We start from the raw sequence: 21221 nt of genomic DNA on the forward strand, positions 1-21221 counted from the left end.
TCGAGGCCTCGGGAGGCGGGAGAGGGCCGGAATGCGGAAAGCAGGAGCGCGAGAGCGGCGTGGACCTTCCAATCCAGCGCGTTCCCCACCGCCCCGGCATGCTAGAAGTCAGCAGGCGACTGCTACGGGGAATACAGCCGGCGCCTCAGAAACGGGAGGGGTGGCTAACGAAAAAGTGAGGGGGGAAAAAAAAAAAAAAGAGAGCGAGCGGCGGCACATCCGGGAGCCTAAGCCCGCCCCGCCCCGGAAATGATGTTTACATGGGGGGCGGGGTCTCTTCAAAGTGGCTTCTTCCCCAGCTGTAGCTGGTTGTCTCACAAGGTGTTTGGAGTAGTCCTCAACAGCCCCTCTCCTGCTTTAGCCGTTACCGTCTTCCGCTCTGAGGCTTCTTGGCACAATGCAGGCTGCTGCGACTGGTAGCTCTCGTTTCACAGAAAGTGTCCCTCGCGCCACGGCCCTAAATTCGTCCTCCAGCCTCGGCAGGGCGTGTAGTAGCGTACCTCCGAGGGGACTCGGGGGGTAACCTCAGCCCCTGCCAAACCTAGCGCGTCTCTTTGGAATCCTTTCTCGGAAACCAGCTCTCGCTCCCCCCGGCAACTCGGTTCGGGGGTTGTCCGTCACGGAACTGGGCCCGCCCCTTCCGGCCGCTAGCAGCCCCGCCTCCTCCTCTCTTCCCTCCCCCACCCCTCCCCGTGCGAGTGTCTCCCTCTCCCTCTCGCTCCCTCTCTCTTCTCCCTCTCTCTCTCTTTTGTGAGTTATAGCAACCGTTGCCTTGTGAATCAAGCGCCATAGTCACCGTAGTCCTGGCGACTGTTACCCATCAACAACAACTACTCCTCTCCTCCTCCTCCTCCTCCTCCTCTTCCTCCTCCCCACCACCACCATCTCCATCACCCACCAACAACACCACAATAATCCACAGCCAAGGTGAATATTCTTCGGTCTCTACATGTGTGTGGGAGCGTGTGGCTGCGTGTGAACGCTGGTGTCCGTGCGTGTGTGTGTCCGTGTGTGCGCGAGCCGAGCGTGGCTGTGCGGGGGTCTCACTTCTGACACCGGGGCTGCAGCTGCGGCGCCGCTGCCGAGGGGCTCGGTCCCCCGGGCTTGTTTACAATGGACCGCGCGCGCCGCGGCGGGGTCGGGGGTGTGGGCGCCGCGCCGCCCGCCCGCCCGCCGGCCCCGGCCCTCCGCGGCCGCGCTTCAGGGATGGAGCGGGAGCTCGGGGGGCTGCGAGCGGAGCGGGAGAGGGAGCCACAGTTCTGCGCTGCGGACGGAGGGGCTCTCCCCTAGGTCTGGGGCTGAGGAGCAGGGCCAGGTGAAGAGAGAAGGATTTTTCCCCCCTTTCTTTCTTTGATTTTCTTGTTTTTCAAAGCTGCTTGGTTCCTGCTTCTTTCAAAACCGAAATAGACAACAGTGTGCAAGGGGGGACCCAAGAGGTGGTGTTTTGTTGTTGTTGTTCACTTGTGGGGCCTTGTTACGGGTTTTGTTGTTTTTATCCTTATACAACGGTGAACTTTTCTCACCGCCTAGTCCCTTCATTTTTGCCCCTCTTTGCCTTGTGCTAAATGTGCTGCTCTTTGACCATCATCATCAGCTGCATGGTTTTCTTTTTTCTTTTAAAACTGTGTTTTCTTTGTGCTGCAAACAGTCTTAATATCCTTTCAGCACTCTTCCCTCCTCCCTTTCTTTTACCCCCACACCCCTTGCAAACACACTGGAACCAGGGGCTTCTTGGCTGGGTTCTTTGCTGCACTGGGAAGAAGGTCTTTTTTTTTTTTTTTTTTAAGTCTCTCTCCTCTCTCTTTCTCTCATGGTATGTTTGTGTGTGAGTGTGAGATTTAAACCGGATGCAGGGCATCTGTGATACTTGGTTAGTAGTTATTGACAGTGCTTTATCCTTCATGTGGAGGTGGGAGGGGTACTAGTGAGGTTCCATTTCACTTTGATGAACCTTCTTCCCCACAGTGGAGTGTTAACAATTTTCATTATGGTTATGAGACTTTGTGTGTTACAAACAGGGAAAGGACAGAAGGAAGCTTTGTGAGAACTGTTTACGGTGTTATTTGTGACAGTTATGGTACTTCTAAAGAGTTTTTTTTTTCTTCATCTTCTCTGTTCGTTTTCCTCTGAGAGTTGAAATTGAAGTCAAGTTGTTCATAAAGAATGTATGAAGCTTCTCAACTTGAAACGTGTGTATATTTCACTTTTCTTTGTGGTTGTTAAGATCTAGGCATGTGTGTACTTAGCAGTCTTTTTAATATCAGTTTTTGGTTTTCTTTGGACAGTGAGTTAAGCCTGCTGAAGAGAGAGAACTTTTTCCTTTTTTAGGTCTTTGCTTCAAAAATCTATTTTTCTCTGTATATTTGAATATTTGTCAGTCCTCAAGTTATAGGCTCTTAGATACAGGTAACCCAGTTTTAGAGATCCTGTAAATTTGTTCATTTTTCAGCGCAACGTTTAATTAATAGATCATGAGTAATGAGTTTGATAGTGTGTGCTAAAGCAAATGTAATGTACTATTTTATTTGCACATATTGAAGTTTCCAAATTGGAATTTTTAAATACTTAGTCTTTTTTTCTAACAGCAAACCATATATTGATTTACCCGACAGAACAGATCGTGGATAATGTGACAGTATTAATTATTCTTGAGATTGTCAATGAGCAGGTTGGGTAATTGTAATGCAATTTAAGGCTAATACTTTGTAAAATAAGAGTTAGAGTTTAAAAACTTTTCTTTTTTAAAATTAATTTCCTTGTGGTTGGTATTTTAAATGAAGATGATGTTGGTTCTGAACGAAGATTTTCTCAAAGCACTCAAATTTCTTTATATTTGTCGCCCCCTCCCCAACCTAGGTTTCATGCAAATCTCTAACCTGTATTTTTTTTCTGTTCAGGTGAGTGTCAAATGCCTGAACACTTTTAGATGGTGAAGTTCCTGGGTCCTTATAAACTTTGAAGTTAATAGGAGTTTTACTTTCTTGAGACAGTTTCAGACTTTATGCCATTTACATAATACATTTTCAGTCGAGTAGTTTATATGCCATAATTTTATAGCTTAATGTTTTTATTGACAGTGTCCAAGAACTTTTTTGAGGCATTTCACTCATTACAACTATCTCAGGTTTTCTCTAAGTTAGGTTTTCATTCACAAAGTATTTTGAGAGCAGAACTTAATTTGAATTCTATTACTTATCCGTTATTAAAAGCACATATGTGATGTAAAAGTTGTTGCTGGAGATGCCTTGGACTCAGGTGTGTCAACATTATTCATATGGATGAAGTAAATAATAGTCAGAAATACTAACAAAGGATAAATTTTTAAATTTAACATACGGATAAATACTTGGTAACACTTAATTTTTCTTTTCCTGTTATATTTTTCCTAGGAGAGACTATGTGTTGGTATTCTCTTGTGTTTGTATTAGACTAAAAAAAAACTGAAGTGTCCAAACTTTAAAATTATTAAATAGGAGTTACTTGTAACTTATTTTGAATAGCTGAATATTTGTGATTCATTGTACATCATAATGTCTGTCTCAGCCTTTTTATATTATTGTGCCTATTGCATTAAATGGTATAGGCATATTTCTGTAGTACATTTAAATGTATAACAGTACACTAAAATGCACTTCTCAAATGCATCATTCCACCATGTTTTCATTATATTGGATGATTATGCTAATTTAAAAAATAGTATATTATTCCTCCAGTATTCAAATTCTCTTGCACTCAAAAGGTTTATAGTTAATAAGTTTAGGATATGCAAAAACTTACAGTTTATGAATTTAATATATGTTAACCCTAAACAGTCTTTTTTATAGAAGCATTTAATGGTAAAAAGGTATTGCTATTAAAAATTAGGAATTAAAACATGAATTTTGAATCAGATATTTAATCTTTTATTTAAATGATACATGTTACAATTTGATAACATGTTTCATTGTTCTTCACAAGGTTGATGTTTTATGTACTCTCTGAACTGTCAACTGAAGAAATCAGTAGGTGGAGTTTGATTTTACATCTCAGAGTTTGTAGTATGTGTACATATGTGTGTTTATTTAAAAGAGAAGATAGAGTATCAGATATGTAAGAAGAGTTTAAAAAGAACTTTTCTGAATGGGGTAGTAAGAATGTTACTTTGGGTTTTTTTTGGATCTCTAGTGAGTATAAGAAATGAGAATACCAAACAAAGAAACTTTTCAAATTACAAAGTCTTCAAAGACATAAACCTTTACATTATGAAAAATCTGCTAGTGTTTTCTTGTTTTTTTTTTGCTTGCTTGCTTTGTTTTTATACTGAGCATTAGGCTAAAAATCCTCTTCATCTAGTTACTTTAAAAATAAACAACTTAGTTTCCCTAGTGGAAATATTTAACTTTAACTCTTTGGTATAGAGTCCCAGTGGCTATGGGAAAACAGATTTTAAATTCCTCTCTGTTCACAGGTGCATAGTGTTCCCATACTTTGGAAATCTAAGATTAAATGGATTTAACTAAATCTAGCTTTGTTAGGGACAGATGGCTGTTTTAAACAGGTGTCACTTTCATTTCTAGTGCATTGTGTTGGGATTTCCAGTGGTTCACAAATGAGCTGTCTAAAGCAGGTGGTATCCTTTGCTTTTGTTCTTAGTAAAATATACTTTTGGAGTTAATTATTTTCCTAGGAAGAGTTGTTTTTCTTTTTAAAGTAAAGGTTTTGAACTATTCTAATAAGTTTCCTAATTTAATTAACATAACTTTTATTTTTGAATATTGTTCTGTTTTTGAGCTGTGTAAGCTGCAGGTCCTTTCAGAAAACACTTCAAATTCTTTAAACAGTGATAAATTCCATTTGAATCCAGAAAAAGTACTCAGGAGCACTTTACACGGGCAGTTTATCTGAAGCAAAAAGCCAAGGCAGATTTGAGTAAAGTGAAATTAGGTAACAAGTTAACTTTTGCTGTCCCATACTTGAATGTTTTTTTGGCAGCATTATTTTAATTTAAATATTAAGTGTTGAGAACTGGTGTTTTTTTGTTGGTTATTTTAAATATTATCAAGTGAAAACATTTTCCTGACCTACTTTGATTATTACTAAAGATTTTAGTGCTCTTTTTAAGTGAAAATTGTTTTTAAGCATTAATGTTTAAAACTATGTACTGAAATAAGAGTATCAACTCATTGATTCTTAAGGTTCATTTTCACTTGAATTCTGTCCTTTTTTGGTGGAAATTTTATACATCTTACAACAGATGCACCAGAGGGTGCTATGCTGTTTGCAACAAGAGATTATTATCACAAAGAATGTGATCTGATTAGAACTTTTATTTAAAGAAAAAATTTAATTACATATGCATTCAAGCATATAATAGCCTTATTTCTTTGGAGTTTAAATTTAATATACTGTCTTAATTGTCAGTTTTATATCAAAGCCTGTCTCTCTGAACTAATATATATTAGCGTAGCATAAAATAATATCAAGATTGATATCTTTGGTATCATCTGAATGTCAGCATTTGTCCTATATGCACATACATTTATCATCTTCTTATGAAGGTATTTTAATTTGTATCTAAAAAAATTAGCTAACTTGAGAATCATACTATTTTGGCAGTGTGGCTTTATACTCTGTAAATTGGTTATTGTTGTTCTTTCCTGGAGAATCCCAGGGACGGGGGAGCCTGGTGGGCTTCCGTCTATGGGGTCACACAGAGTCGTACACGACTGAAGTGACTTAGCAGCAGCAGCACCTATCAATATATTGTATATCCTTATAACATTTATATATGGCATAATTAGTGGTATGCTTTTTATGGTGTAATCTTAAAGCCATTTCAAAAGTATAAATCGTAATGATAGTAATCAGGCTAATTAAATCAACAGCAATAAGAATAGAAATTGTCTGGAGAATTTGGTCCCTACTTCATGCTGTTAGAATAGTCTAGTTTGAATATTTAACTTGGCTTTATTACCTGAAAAGTTTTAGCTTCTTTGCTTTACTCTGTGCCTTATACTTCTAAACTGGAAGTGACCATATATTATTTAGATATCTGAATATTTGTTCAGCGAGGTTTTCTAGGAGAACACTTGAATTCAGTCTGTGGGGTTCTTGCATCGTTGACTTTACTGCTTCCGTAGTAATGTACATGTAAGGTACATACTGAAGCAGTAGTAGTCAGTGTTTTCCTCAAGTAAGCTTAGAAAGGCACAGTTATATCAAGTCAGCTTTTCTCCAGATGATAGATTTATGTGTACTGTAGTTCCACGTTTAAGTACAATCAGCAAAATGTGATTTTTTTTTTTTAAAGTGACTTTATAAGACAGTATTTCATGTGTTGGAATGCCACAGAGACTCCAAAACATCAATAGAGAATCACAATATTTTAAAGTATTAGTCTTGTTAAAATAGGTTAGGCATTTCTCCTTAAAAATATGGTCCTACTAATTCATTAACAGAATTGGTTAATGAATAAATTATTAAATTGGCATAACCAATTTTTGCTGCTAAGAATTTAAAGTATTATGACATTGTTTCAAAACCTTTATATTTGATGTTTTATATTTCATATCAAACTATAAGACATATTTCATGAAAAATCAGTTAAAAAGTTGGAATGTATTTAGAGTATCAAATAGGTGTGTGTTTTGTTTTTTAAATAGATTGAGGGTAAATATATTGGTTAAAAACACAAGGCTCTGGATGCAGATTTCAGATAATCTTATCAGCTATGAAACCTTGGACAGGTTATTTCCCTTCGTTTGGCCTCAGTTTTCTTATGTCAAAAATGGATCAGTCTTAGCCTGCCTTACAGAGTTTTGTGAAGAGTAAAGGAGCCAATTCACATAATGTGCTTTCCTCACTACTTGACACAGGATATATGCCCAGGGGCTCAGTGGTAAAGAATCTGTCTGCCAGTTCAGGAGACACAGGAGATGTGGGTTCGATCCCTGGGTCAGGAGGATCCTCTGGAGGAGGAAATGGCAGCCCACTCCAGTATTCTTGCCTGGGAAATCCCATGGACAGAGAATCCTGTTGGGCTACAGTCCATGGGGTTGCAGAGTTGGACATGATTTGGCAACTGAGATGCAGGCACCCGTGCACACACGTGTTCAATACATGTTGGCTCTTATGGAATACTGAGAAAATACCCAGTCTAAAATTTCTGCTATCTAAGAATTCTTTGAATATGCTATTGGGTCCTAAGTTTTGAAAGATTTTGCTCAGTGATCTACATATTAAATAATTATTCCCTTTCCCTCCTTTTAAAAATGAATCAAAGAGTCCGAAGCTATCAACCATAGGCTTGGATCACCATTTAATAACCAGTCTTGTTATTACACTGAATTAATAGGATGCTGGGGCTTCCCAGCTGGTGCAGTGGTAATGAATCTTCCTGCCAGTGCAGGAGATGCTGGAGACCTGGGTTTGATCCCTGGGTTGGGAATACCCCTTGAAGGAAGAAATGGCAACCCACCCCAGTATTCTTGCCTGTAAGACTCAAATGAGTGACTGAGCACACACAGTAGGGTGCTAGCCCAAAGTTTTAGTTTTAGTTTTCTACAACCTTATTATAATGGATTATTTTTATGTTGGATGCCTTTTCTGGTCTAGGGATCTCAGACTGAGAATTAATGGTGTAACACTTCATAAACTCTTGCACTTCCCATTGTCCAATTTATATTTTCCTTCTCATGTCTATTATACATGAATTCATTTGAAAACATTTTGAGCCCTACTTATATAAAATGCAATCATTAATATATAATGATGACAATAGTTGTATAAAGATGAGTTCATCAAGGGGTTATTCCCAATTATAACGCACTGCTTAGAATTGTTATTGTAACAGTAGAAAAGTGTGTGAGGTAACCATTTATATACCTGTAGCAATAAGTAATTTTGGAGGAGTTTGCCAGTCCCAATCTTGTGGTATAAAGTAACCTCAAGAATGTTATTTGGTAAAACATATAATGTGAAATTATAGAGGAAAAATAACACCTTTCATTTCCTTTGTTAAGGCGTTAAAGATGTTGAAAGAATCATTTTAGTTGTCTTGCTATATCTAAAGTTACTGTTCAGTAAGTTGACTATGTTTCTATTTTTCTAAGCACTTTGACTAAGAATGAAATGTTTTTCTCATTTTAGAGTGATCTAGATAGCCCCAATCTTTCTCAAAGTGGAAATATGATTTATCCCTTACAGTTGAAAATTTACCTGATACTGTGTGTCATCATTTTTGCTGAAGCATCGTATACTGTACAGGCTTTTTGCCCGTCACCTTCATCTTACCTACTCCCATCCTTCCACTCCTGTTCAGTTCAATTAATTATATGACTTCTTTACATTATTTTTATAGATAATTAGTCCCAACTTATCAAATAGGCAGACTCTCAGCTCAGCCATCTCTGCTTCCTTTCACCAATGAATCTAACATACATTTTCAAGGGAACTTTCGGAAAAAGGCTAGGAAATGTGACTTCGATGGTAAGATTATATATCATTCTTACCAGTTTCATTCATCTATTATCTTTGTAAACTTTGTCCTCTTGAACAAATCCATATCCTTGTTCCGCTAATGATGTAGCCTGAGCATAATTATGCTCCACAAGTTTCTCTTCCTAGTCCCAGCTCTGTACTGGCCTCTGGCTAAGCACTTTTGGTTGAATCTCTAGTCCCAGAATACCTTGTTTGCATAGTCACATGTGCCTGCCCATTGCTGACTTTTAACTCCTGGATTCTTCTTTCTCCGCTTTCATTAGAAGCTGTAATTTGTTGTTCAGTCATTAAATCTTACCTGACTCTTTTGTGACCTCATGGACTGTAGCCTGCCAGACTCCTGTGTCCATGGAATTTCCCAGGCAAGAATACTGGAGTGGGTTGCTATTTCCTTCTCCAAGGGATCTTTCCGACCCAGAGATCGAACCTGAATCTCCTGCATTGCAGGTGGATTCTTTACTGCTGAGCCACCAGGGAAGTTGGCCAGAAGCTGTAATACCCAGTCAGTATTGCTTGCCTTGACTTCACAGTGCCTGGTTGAGATTATGAGAGGTCTTCCTGTTTAGGCAAAAATGGTCAAGGGAAAATAGGAGCTAAGAGTGAGGCAGCTTGCCTGAAAATGAAAGTACATTGGTTGAGGAGACAGATACACTGACAGGTGATAGGCAAGGAGAAGATAGGGGAACTAGGCTGAGAAATAAAGGTCTTCAATCACCGCAGGAAGAAATGCTTCCGTTCTGATGTGCCGTCTGCCACTAAGTGAAAAACCTTAGGCTAGTCACTTAAACCTCCTAGGTCTCAGTTTCTCCATTTGTAAACTGAAACAGTAGGGCTGTGTGATCTCTAAAGCCCTTTCCAGAACCAAAAGAAAATTAGTATTGTGTGAATTCTGAAGCACTTTCAACATGTTGTAGGAATAATGTGGACTTTCTTGAGTTTTACACATTCATAAGTAAATGGTCTGTATCTCGTGCCTTTGTTGGTTTTCTGTGAGCTGTAGTTTCTGGGAAGCGAGCAGCTCTCATTCCTGTAACTCTTGTAATCCAGTCATTCGTGTGCCTCCTTCATGAGGATTCAGTACAGCTGTGGTACTGTTATCCCTCTGATAGGAACTCTAACTCTGTGTAAAGCCCTAAAGGTCTGTTACTTATAAAAAATAAATAAAAGGTTTCAATCAGAAAAAAAAAAAGCCCTTTCCAGTGCTAATCGTCTATGATTCCATGGTGAGACGGGCTTGGGGAAAAGGGAAACATGCCAATAACATGGAGCCTGGAATCAGTGTTTCCTTTACTGATGGCATTTTGCTTGCCTGTTGTTTCTTCTGATAAGAACAACAAAGAAAACCCAGAGCCTGGGTCTAGCATAATGGCCATGTCTATGGCACAGTTTCAGAAGCTTCCACTATTTCAGTGGCCCCTGAGGGGAGCTGTGGCCAAGTGCCCTGATTTCCTCACCCACATAGGAATAAGCTGAGTTTCGCAGCTTGAGCTCCTGCCACGCCAGCTCCTTTATGTCTGTGTGCCAGACAAGTGTCTGACAGTTGGGGCTCCTGCCTGTTGCTCACCAATGAGATAGTTAAAACAGGACATGATTTCCCAACTCTGTGGACAGGCAAATTGACAGGCAAAGTGGGGGCATGGAAGATAAGCTCTCTCTGGGAGCTTTGCTCACTCTCATTAGAAGCAGTAAAAATTAGTTTCTGTTGGTCTCATTTTTCAGCATTTCTTCCCCAGTTACTAAAGCCTTGACTTTTTTCTTCCCTTCATACTATTTAGCTACTTTTGAGAAGAGCTAAAATCCTGTCAAGGAGTCTGAGTAAGTTCTCAGAGCTTCTTGACTGCTTTGGGGCCGTGCTGTGGGATGAATTGGCAATTATTGTTGCTTTTATTGTTTATACTTGGATATGCATTTGTTAAATTCAGGTTTGTTGGCAGAGAAATTATGTCTTTTGGTCAAGAAGTATGCATTTTCATAACTTAAAAAAAATCTTTATTGGAATATAGTTGACTTACAATGTTGTCTTAGTTTCAAGTGTATAGCAAGATGAATCAGTTATACACATATATATATCCACTCTTTTTTAGATTCTTTTTCCACAGAGGTCATTACAGGGTATTGAGTAGAGTTCCCTGTGCCATACGGTAGGTCCTTATTAGTTATCTGTTTTATATATAGTAGTGTGTATATGTCGGAGAAGGCAATGGCACCCCTCTCCAGTACTCTTGCCTGGAAAATCCCATGGACGGAGGAGCCTGGTGGGCTACAGTCCATGGGGTCGCTAAGATTCGGACACGACTGAGCGACTTCACTTTCACTTTTCACTTTCATGCATTGGAGAAGGAAATGGCAAACCACTCCAGTGTTCTTGCCTTGAGAATCCCAGGGACGGGGGAGTCTGGTGGGCTGCCATCTATGGGGTTGCGCAGAGTCGGACACGACTCAAGTGACTTAGCATCAGCATTGTGTATATGTCAGCCCCAATCTCCCAGTTTATCCCTTCCTTCCCCTTTCCCTCTTGGTAACCATAAGTTTTGTTTTCTACATCAGTGACTCTGTTTCTGCTTTGTAAATAAATCCATTTATACTATTTTTTAGATACCAAATATGATATTTGTCTTTCTCTGTCTGACTTACTTCACTCAGTACTTTATTTAGCAAATGCACTTAGAAGATTTCAGAGGATTTTTCATTAGTTCATTAATATAAGTCTTACATTCTGCTCGATCTCATCTTACCTCTCTTACCAGTTTAATAAGGGGTATATGAAAGATGAACAGATTTTAATCATTACTTTTAATATTTGAATGCTATTTTTTATTGATTAATAGAAATGTATTCAAGTTTCTGAATTACAGATCTGAATGCTTGATGGCTTCAAACATTTCAGTATAAAACTATCATCCTTAAAAATGCATCTGGCCCTCTCAGTCTCAATCAGCATAGTTTATATTAACATGCAATTAGAAACCCTTTGCTTCTCAGTTAAATTTGTTTCTTCAATGCTTTAGTTGTGGGGGTGGTAAGGGAGGCTGCTGGAGCAGGACAGGAAGAAAGAGATACATGTAGAATTTATATTCTGTTTCCATGATTGAGTATGCTTTGCATACTCTATCCAGTTGGTTTTCTGGACTGTGAAGTTTTGGTGGAAATAAAGATTCGAGTGGGGATTGCAGGGCATGTGGGGTGGGGTGGGGAACAGAAATGACTTAAAGTGACCCAGTATTTCTTTCAGATCTGTTTCCTTTCCTGTGTTGTTGTATTAATCAGGGTATGTACACTTTTGGAGGATAGGCATTTTATTATTTCATATTTGTCTGATTCCTTTTCTCCTAAAACTTAACTGTATTTGTATATTGTACATACAACACCCTTTGTATATTGGTATGCAGTAATATCTTTCTCTTTTAAAGAGTCTATATTGTGATTTAGTCATGCACATATTTAGAGAGGTAGGAGTAAGTAGTGAGAAAATGTAGTTTCTGTGCTAGATAACAGAAATGATTACTTAAATTCACCTCTCTACATTTTTCTTTGATAGATTGTTTTGTGGATATATTTTCTTTGCAAGAAAATCTAGATTTTTCCTCTATTCCTACTGAGGCTTACATTTTAAAAGAACCAAAGAGTGTAGTCTGTCACATCAGGCTTTCACTGATTGGCATATGATTATATCTGATAACAATCTTGGAGATGAGTTTTAATGAAGTGTCAGCATAAGAGTCATTAAAAAAACACATGAAAAGATATTATATTTGTGATCTTAAAATCACTTTTACATCTTAAATATACAATATGCATATTTTGATGTGCCGTGATGTGAACCCAACATAAAATATTAATACACAGACACCAGATAAAGTGAGATTATTTGTTTTTATCATGTAACATGATCACATTTATATGCTTTTAAAGGACATTTTTAAAACATGCTATTTTGTTTAACAAGTCATATTTCGAGGGTGTACTTTCCTTAAGAAAACTGGATTTTAGCTTATATGTAGTGTTTTGTGTTTATGTATATGTTTGTGTGTAGACCTATAGAAAATCATTTTAATTGGTACTTCAGAACTTCGGTCAACGCTGTTTTTGCCCACTGGTTTTTGTATTTTGCATATCTTGGAACAATATTAGTGTTATTTTCTTGAAGCAGAGAAAATTAGGGGACTTTGTGGCTTAAGTTCTTTGAGTGACCTTTCTGTGAATTGGGGAACAATTTTTAATAGTGCCTCACATTATACAGTGATATTTAAAGGCTACCTTTACTTAACAAAGGCCATGAATGCCGAAATTGAATTGAATTATTAAAGGCAAAAATTGTAATTCTGATTATAGTAGGTTAAGATAATATGCTGCTGGATCAACATTTGATCTTTTATTTTCAGAAATCTGCCTAGTTTTGAAATTTAAAACCTTTTAAATAATGTTGAATGAGTACAGCTGTATAATAGATGTGGATTTATATTTCAGCAAAGGTTTGAGAGGTAGATGGTTTGGAAGTCAGGTGGGATTTTCTCTTTGAAATTGGGAGGTGATGTATTTTAATATTTTTTGATTGAGTTAGATTTACTTGAATACTTACTGGTCTTGATAGAAATGCCAGTGACCGTGGAATGGAGACGATCAGAGACGTTTGTGGGAGGAGGTCATTGTAGTGATCTTGACACGTCACGAACCTTCCTTCATGCTGTCCTTGATAAACTTTAAAGTGAAAACATCTTTTTTGGATAATATGAACCTATGATACTGTGTTTTTGTTAATTTACACAGCTGTCTGGAATTTCCCAAATCCTACCACAGTCTTGTGTGATGCATTGTCAATGAGCTTTGGAAGCTCCAGCATATGTTTTGGTTTGTAAACCTTAGAAAGAATGATAATTGATGACTAGGCATGCCTAGAACAACACCTTAATCTGAAGGAATGGTATAAGATGAGTGTAATTTGGTAATTTTCAATCATATACTTGGAAAAATTAGAACAGGAATAACGACTACAGTATAGAGAAAAAGAAGGGTGATATTAGGGGCTACATAGGAAATTTACTTGGCCAGATTAAGCATATTTAGTAATATTACTGCTATCATTAATAACATTATTTCTAATATTTTATTCTAAAATATTCTAGCAGAGACATAAGAAAACTGATACGTTAGTCTATAAGCTTGTAGTTTTATATCTTTGTTCTTTAGCTTTATTTTTGAATGAGAAATTAAGAATTTATATCAATGTGTATTTAGTGCCAGTACTATTTTGGTTAATTTAGGAATCCTGAAATGGCTTGGCTTTCTATTGGGTTTTAAGGAGTATTTTGAAAGAAAGGAGAAAAATTAGATATTTGATACAAAATTAGATATTCTTGGCTAGGTGAACATATTTTTTAAGATCTGAAATTTTAGAAGGCAGAAATGATCAAGATGATATTTAGACATCTGGAGGGATTAAAAACAAAGGATTGGAGGAGACATTGAAAATGCAGTTAGATGAAACCTTGAAATAAAGGTTAAAAATAAGGTGAGATGGATAAATCAAAATACGAATGGTATAACAATTTGTTAGATGAATAATCACTTCTTGGCCTTACTATGATTTTAACAAATAGAGGAAGCTGAGAAACAAATTATATGTAAGTTTCTTATGAACACCACTTTTGTTTTTTTGTCTGAAATATTTACAATAAGATCTGGGACCTTTGACTATTATTGTATGGGACTTCACTATTAATGTTGTATATAGAAAAAGAATTAAACTGAGAAGTTACATTAGTTTTCTTATAATTCTTTTATTGTTACAAAGTTAAATGTTAGATAAAAAATTAATATATTCTATTAGAGTATCTGATTAGTATATATGATATCCAAAGCAGTTAACGTTTGGGAAGCCAGCGTATAGTGAAAAACTGTGTACCATAAATGTATATATTCTTAAAACTTTCTTATTTTGAAGCTTTAAAAACTAATAGTGGAGAATATAGAATAGTATATTGAACCCTCATGGGTCTGTCACTCAGACCTAACGATTATTACGTTCTGTTGTTCTTAAAGCTGTATAATATGAAATAATTTGTTTATTGAAATGAACTTGAATCCCACTTTGTTTTACATTGCTCTGAAGAAGTTTAAGTCAAATGTTAAGAACAGATTCAGTGTAGCCTTGAAACCATGGAAACCACGCTTTCATTAATTTAAGACAAAATATTTAAGAGTGACTGATCTTCGTGTTGTTTCTTCTCAGCAAAGCATTTGTACATCAGGAAGTTTGTTCTCATTTGTTGGTCAAGTCCTTTGTTTATTAATTGCAGCCTCTTCTGCTTGGAATCTACCTGTCATTGCTAAAGGGAACAAGCACACAGCTGCAGCCCTTGTTCGCAGGGCACAGGAAAACAACTGTCTTTATATACACCTGCTAGAGGTGAAAGGGATTGCTGTTCTGTACATCATTCTTTTAACTTGTTTTTGGGTAGATTTGGATGAACTGTTAAGAGCCATTTTGTAAGGTGACAGGGAAGAGAACCATTTATCTTCTAAAATATTCCCTTCAGAGTTAGCTACTCAGTTACTTGGGTATAATAGAACATGAAGAGACATCCATTGGTAAGAGTTAATGTACTGAAAACTTATGACATCATTCAAAGCAATTTAATGTTTTTTTATTATCTTCAGAGAATGAGGAGAGTCCCTTAGTTTTATTATTTGACTGATGTCTTTTTGTTTAATTGCTAAGTCGTGTCCGACTCTTTGTGACCAAATGGACTGTAGCCCGCCAGGCCCCTCTCTCCATGGGATTTCCCAGGCAAGAATTCTGGAGTGGGTTGCTATTTCCTTCTCCAGGGGGTCTTCACAACTGAGGGATTGAACTTGCATCTCCTGTTTTTTGCAGGTGAATTCTTTACCAGTGAGCCACTAGGGAAGCCTGTGACTGAAGTTAGACAGTATAAAAGAAGCTTATTTTCCAATGCTAGAGTCTATTCCCCCACGCTAAATCCATTATTCATGTTGAAAATTATTCTGTAATGAGCAGAATAATATGTGTAACAAATAATGTTTAATGTCATTCTGTATGTTGATAAGGGAAGAGAACCAACTATCTTTGTATTTTAATGTAATTTAGAAACTAAGCAGTTTCTAATGTGAGAAAATCATGTTGCTCTACTTACTCTCTATTGGAGTAACTCCCCAGTAGCAAACAGTGTTCTGATTTGGGAGAACACCATGAGAAGGAAAGCTTTGTCAAATAATTGACTTGTGTTTTAGAACCTGAACCTGTCTGCATAACAGCTAAGCTTTTGAGTATGAAGCTGGAGCTTCAGATCGCCTAGAAAGAATGTCTTCCTTTCTCAGGGACCCAACTTCAGCCTTTCCCTGTTTCTACTTAACTACTGTATATTCTTCTGCCTCTTCACTATGTCTGGTCAGCATAGCTGACCAAAAAGGGTAGCCACGATGCTAGAGTAGAGATTAAAGAGGTGAAAAGATCTGTTGCTAGATTTACACGTTTCCACATGTGGCAGAAAGTGAAGAGGAACTCAAAAGCCTCTTGATGAAAGTGAAAGAGGAGAGTGAAAAGGTTGGCTTGAAGCTCAACATTCAGAAAACAAAGATCATGGCATCTGGTCCCATCACTTCATGGGAAATAGATGGAAAAACAGTGGAAACAGTGTCAGACTTTATTTTTTTGGGCTCCAAAATCCCTGCAGATGCTGATTGCAGCCATGAAATTAAAAGACGCTTGCTCCTTGGAAGGAAAGTTATGACCAACCTTGATAGTGTATTAAAAAGCAGAGACATTACTTTGCCAACCAAGGTCCGTCTAGTCAAGGCAATGGTTTTTCCCGTAGTCATGTATGGATGTGAGAGTTGGACTGTGAGGAAAGCTGATCACCGAAGAATCGATGCTTTTGAGCTGTGGTGTTGGAGAAGACTCTTGAGAGTCCCTTATACTGCAAGGAGATCCAACCAGTCCATTCTAAAGGAGATCAATCCTGGGTGTTCATTGGAGGGACTGATGCTAAAGCTGAAACTGCAATACTTTGGCCACCTCATGTGACGAGTTGACTCACTGGAAAAGACTCTGATGCTGGGAAGGGTTGGGGGCGAGAGGAGAAGGGGACGACAGAGAATGAGATGGCTGGATGGCATCACCGACTCTGTGGACATGAGTTTGAGTGAACTCCGGGAGTTGGTGATGGACAGGGAGGCCTGGTGTGCTGTGATTCGTGGGGTCGCGGAGAGTCGGACACGACTGAGCGACTGAACTGAACTGAACATGGCACAATTAGATTCCAGCAGAGACGTAATTAGGATGTTTTATTTTAGAAACAAAATTTTTAAGTTGGAACAGACTGGAGGTTATCTTGTTCAACCCTCCATCCCCCATTTATTTGAAAGAAAATGGAGGTTAAGTGACTTGGAAGTATAACATTTATCAGAGCTGGGGCTCTTGAGCTCCAGACTCTTCACTCCTTGACCAGTGTTCTCATGCTGTATACTTTTTATGCTGTATACTTAACTTTCGTTAAAGGCTGGCAACTCAGATGTACTGCCTTAAATATTCACAGTACTTGCTTATTTTATCTACAAGTCTGAGCTCCATATTTTTCCTAGAAAAAGTAAAGCTTTATGATTCTCTATTCAAATTTTGAATATATATCTTAATTTATCATGTTATTGTCGTTTAGTTGCTAAGTTGTATCTTTTGCAACCCCATGGACTGGAACCCGCCAGGCTCCTCTGTCCGTGGAATTTCCCAGGCAAGAATACTGGGATGGGTTGCTATTCCCTTCTCCAGGGGATCTTCCCTACCCAGAGATCAAACTTGCATTGCAGGTGGATTCTTTACCACTAAGCCACCAGGGAAGCCCAGTTTTTATCATTGTCAATTATGATTTTTGGTATACAGGTCATTATTTAATTGTTTTATTTAAAAATGACATAGAAATGCAATTTAAAATGTTTTCTGTGCTCTTAAATAGGCTGTATTCTAAGGGGAAGTACCATATTTGCTTGTTTGTTTTTTTTTTTTTAAAGAAAAATAGCAGATTTGTAATCTCTATCATTTGTACTTCCCCTTTCTGGGTATTAGTGATGTATGTCCTAATAACTGTATTAGTGTACATTATCTTCATACTTGGCATACACCTCTTTACTTACTTGATGAGGTAAGGGTGATTCTAATCATTCTAAAGATTGTTGTAAAAATTTAATGAATTATTAATTATAGAAATGGAAATATTTGTTCCTCTAGGTCACTCTCTTGAGCAAAAGTAAAATCACTGGCAGCTGATATTGGCTATACAAGTTGAGACTTGCCTAGCTGGGAGTTAAAGGTGCTGCAGCACTCTTAAGTCAAAGAACCAACCAATGAGAATGTGAAGGGACTGCCCTGTACTCCATAGCAACTAGAAGCAGTATATGCAGTCATGCTGTTATGTGACTTCTTATTTTCTTAATCTGAGTTTTTGTAAGGATCTGTTGTTTACTGATTAATAGTTTGAGACTGTGGCAGGAATAAGTGATTACCGAGATTTTGTCTTATTTTTCTGTGTTTGTGTGTGTGTGTTAGATTTGGAAGTAAACCTATGAGGTTAGGCTTGAAATTAGTTTAGGTATCCTGTTTTGTGATAAAGATGAACAATTTGAGCACTAACCCTGCTGATTATTTGAAAAAATCCACCTAAGAGAGACTGAGAAATTGACCAAAAAACTGAACTGATGCTCTTACCAGCTTTATTTGTGGCACCAAATCTTAAAGGATGCATTTATATAAAACAGGAGTAGGTTTCCTATGGGGGAAAACCATTTGTCATTTGCTCTTAACAAGGTAAATCCCTGTGGACAAACGTTTCTTGTAAAACTGTTCCCCTTGGATTTCTTTTCTCCTTCAATAAAAAAGGAGCTATGATAAACAAAGGTATGATGAAATATTAGTTAGCTCTTGCATTTTTGCCTAGAAGTTACTCATTCTTAATCTTTATGGTTTTATTTTTTTAATTTAATGAGAATTAAGAATCAGGATGCAGTGCATTAAATCGACTATGTGTTAACTGAAGAAAAGGGATTTTGTTTTTGAGTGAGAGTGGGGGTCGTCTCAATCATTTACTTTTAAACTTAACTATAGTCCTGATTTGCCAGCATATACCTACTGGGCCATAAAATGGAACAGAAAATACAAATTATTCAGATTAAAAAATGCTAATTACTTAAAAGTCTAAATTGAGGTTTGAATACAGAGTTAACAGTTACTAAATATTAGACTGCTGGATTTGTTGGATATAAAGGGGAAGAATCTGAAACATGGTGTGTGGTCTTAATAGCTTATGAATTTATAATCTGGCTAATTTTTTAAATTAAAACTGTTTCTAAATATGAATTAATAGAATCATCTAAAAAGGAGATACTTTGGATATTCTCATATAGCCCAGAGTTTTTTTGTTTGTGTTGGCATCTTTCATTGCCTATTTGTCAGAATTCTTTAAGAACTGTTTATTGAGTGCCTCAAATCTGCCATAGGTTGTGTTTTTAGGAAACTCAGTTTAGTTTAAATTTTCAAACTTATATTTCATCATTCTGGTCTGTAAACTGCTCTTTTCTTGCCAGCCTGGTTTATGATGTTATGTAACTGATTAAGAGCATGAACTTCAGAATGGACAACCCTGGGTTTGAATTCCAGCTCTGCCTGCTGCTGATTAGTAGTTTAACCTTAGGCAGATTACTTTAAACTACTGTTTCAAAAAATTACATTAGATGACTTAGGCAAATGGCACTGTGTCTGACATCTAAGTGTTTATTCAATGGCAGTTGCTGTTACTACTCTGTACAGTCTGTACCTGAATTCTGACTCGTCCTTCTTTTTCTGTTACTCGGTTCTCATCATTTATTCTATGTAAGCTGTGTTCCTCAGTCTCCCCAAATTCATCTCTCCTAAACTTAGAGTGGTCCCTAACTTGATGAGTTTATTTTTAATGAATTTCTTATTAACACAGCTATTGATAGGGAATTGTGATTTAGATTTATGTCTATAAATGTTTGATCTTTCCAAATTGTTCCTAAGATTCCAGAGGGTAAATGACTACACAGTAGGTTTTTGAACTCAGCACAAAAACCAGTATCTTTTCCTAATAGAAGCAATCAATGAATAATTATTAAATCTCAGATTATCTTTAATCAATTATAGAAATCACTTTTAACTGTTGTATAAGTCAAGAAACACCTGGAGTGACAGGAAAATTTGGCCTTGGAGATCAGAATGTAGCAGGGCAAAGGCTAATAAAGTTTGCCAAGAAAACACACTGGTCATAACAAATACCCTCTTCCAACAATACAAGAGAAGATTCTACACATGGACATCACCAGACGGTCAATACCAAAATCAGATTGATTATATTCTTTGCAGCCAAAGATGGAGAAGCTCTATACAGTCAGCAAAAACAAGACCAGGAGCTGACTGTGGCTCAGATCATGAACTCCTTATTGCCAAATTCAGACTTAAATTGAAGAAAGTAGGGAAAACCACTAGACCGTTCAGGTATGACACAAATAAAATCCCTTTCAGTGCAAGTGAGCAGTAGATTCAATGGATTAGTTCTGATAGACAGAGTGCCTGAAGAACTGTGCATGGAGGTTCCTGATATTGTACAGGAGGCAGGGATCAAGACCATCTCCGAGAAAAAGAAATGTAAAAAAGCAAAATGGCTGTCTGAGGAGGCCTTACTAATAGCTGTGAAAAGAGAAGCAAAAAGCAAAGGAGAAAAGGAAAAATATATCCATTTGAATGCAGAGTTCCAAAGAATAGATAGCAAGGAGAGATAAGAAAGCCTTCCTCAGTGATCAGTGCAAAGAAATAGAAGAAAACAGTAGAATGGGAAAGACGAGATCTCTTCAAGAGATACCAAGGGAACATTTCATGCAAAGATGGGCTCAGTAAAGGACAGAAATGGTATGGACCTAACAGAAGCAGAAGATGTTAAGAAGAGGTGGCAACAATACACAGAAGAATTATACAAAGAAGATCTTCATGACCCAGATAATCACAATGGTGTGATCACTCACCTAGAGCCAGACATCCTGGAATGTGAAGTCAAGTTGGCCTTAGGAAGCATCGCTACGAACAAAGCTAGTGGAGGCAATAGAATGCCAGTTGAGCTGTTTCAAATCCTAAAAGATGATGCCGTGAAAGTGCTTCACTCAATATGCCAGCAAATTTGGAAAACTCAGCAGTGGCCATAGGACTGGAAAAGGTCAGTTTTCATTCCAATCCCAAAGAAAGGCAATGCCAAAGAATGCTCAAACTACTGCACAATGCAGTCATCTCACATGCTAGTAAAGTCATGCTCAAAATTCTCCAAGCCAGGCTTCAACAGTACGTGAATCGTGAACTTCCAGATGTTCAAGCTGGATTTAGAGAAGGCAGAGGAACCAGAGGTCCAATTGCCAACATTCATTGGATCATGGAAAAAGCAAGAGAGTTCCAGAAAAACATCTGCTTTATTGACTATGCGGAAACCTTTGACTCTGTGAATCCCAACAAACTGTGGAAATTTCTTCAAGAGATGGGAATACCAGACCATCTGACCAGCCTCCTGAGAGATCTGTATGCAGGTAAGGAAGCAACAGTTAAGACTGGACATGGAACAACAGACTGGTTCCAAATAGGGAAAGGAGTATGTCAAGGCTGTATATTGTCACCTTGCTTATTTAACTTATATGCAGAGTACATCATGAAAAACGCTGGGCTGGATGAAGCACAAGCT

General features: G+C 37.7%; 1 protein-coding gene across 5 annotated transcripts in view; it reads left to right on the forward strand.

Annotated features, from left to right (window-relative positions):
• The first annotated feature begins 687 nt into the window (after positions 1 to 687).
• RFX3 (regulatory factor X3) overlaps positions 688 to 21221 on the forward strand; it is a 327736-nt gene continuing 307202 nt past the window's right edge. For all 5 annotated transcript variants that reach the window (XM_055428303.2, XM_055428302.2, XM_088837912.1 and 2 more), the window contains exon 1: positions 688 to 927. The gene's annotated coding sequence lies outside the window, so the exon portion shown is untranslated. The remainder of the gene's footprint in view (positions 928 to 21221) is intronic.

This window comes from Moschus berezovskii, chromosome 7 (genome assembly GCF_049115385.1).
Source record: "Moschus berezovskii isolate FMDL1 chromosome 7, NW_MosBer_1.0, whole genome shotgun sequence".
Classification (NCBI taxonomy): domain Eukaryota; kingdom Metazoa; phylum Chordata; class Mammalia; order Artiodactyla; family Moschidae; genus Moschus; species Moschus berezovskii.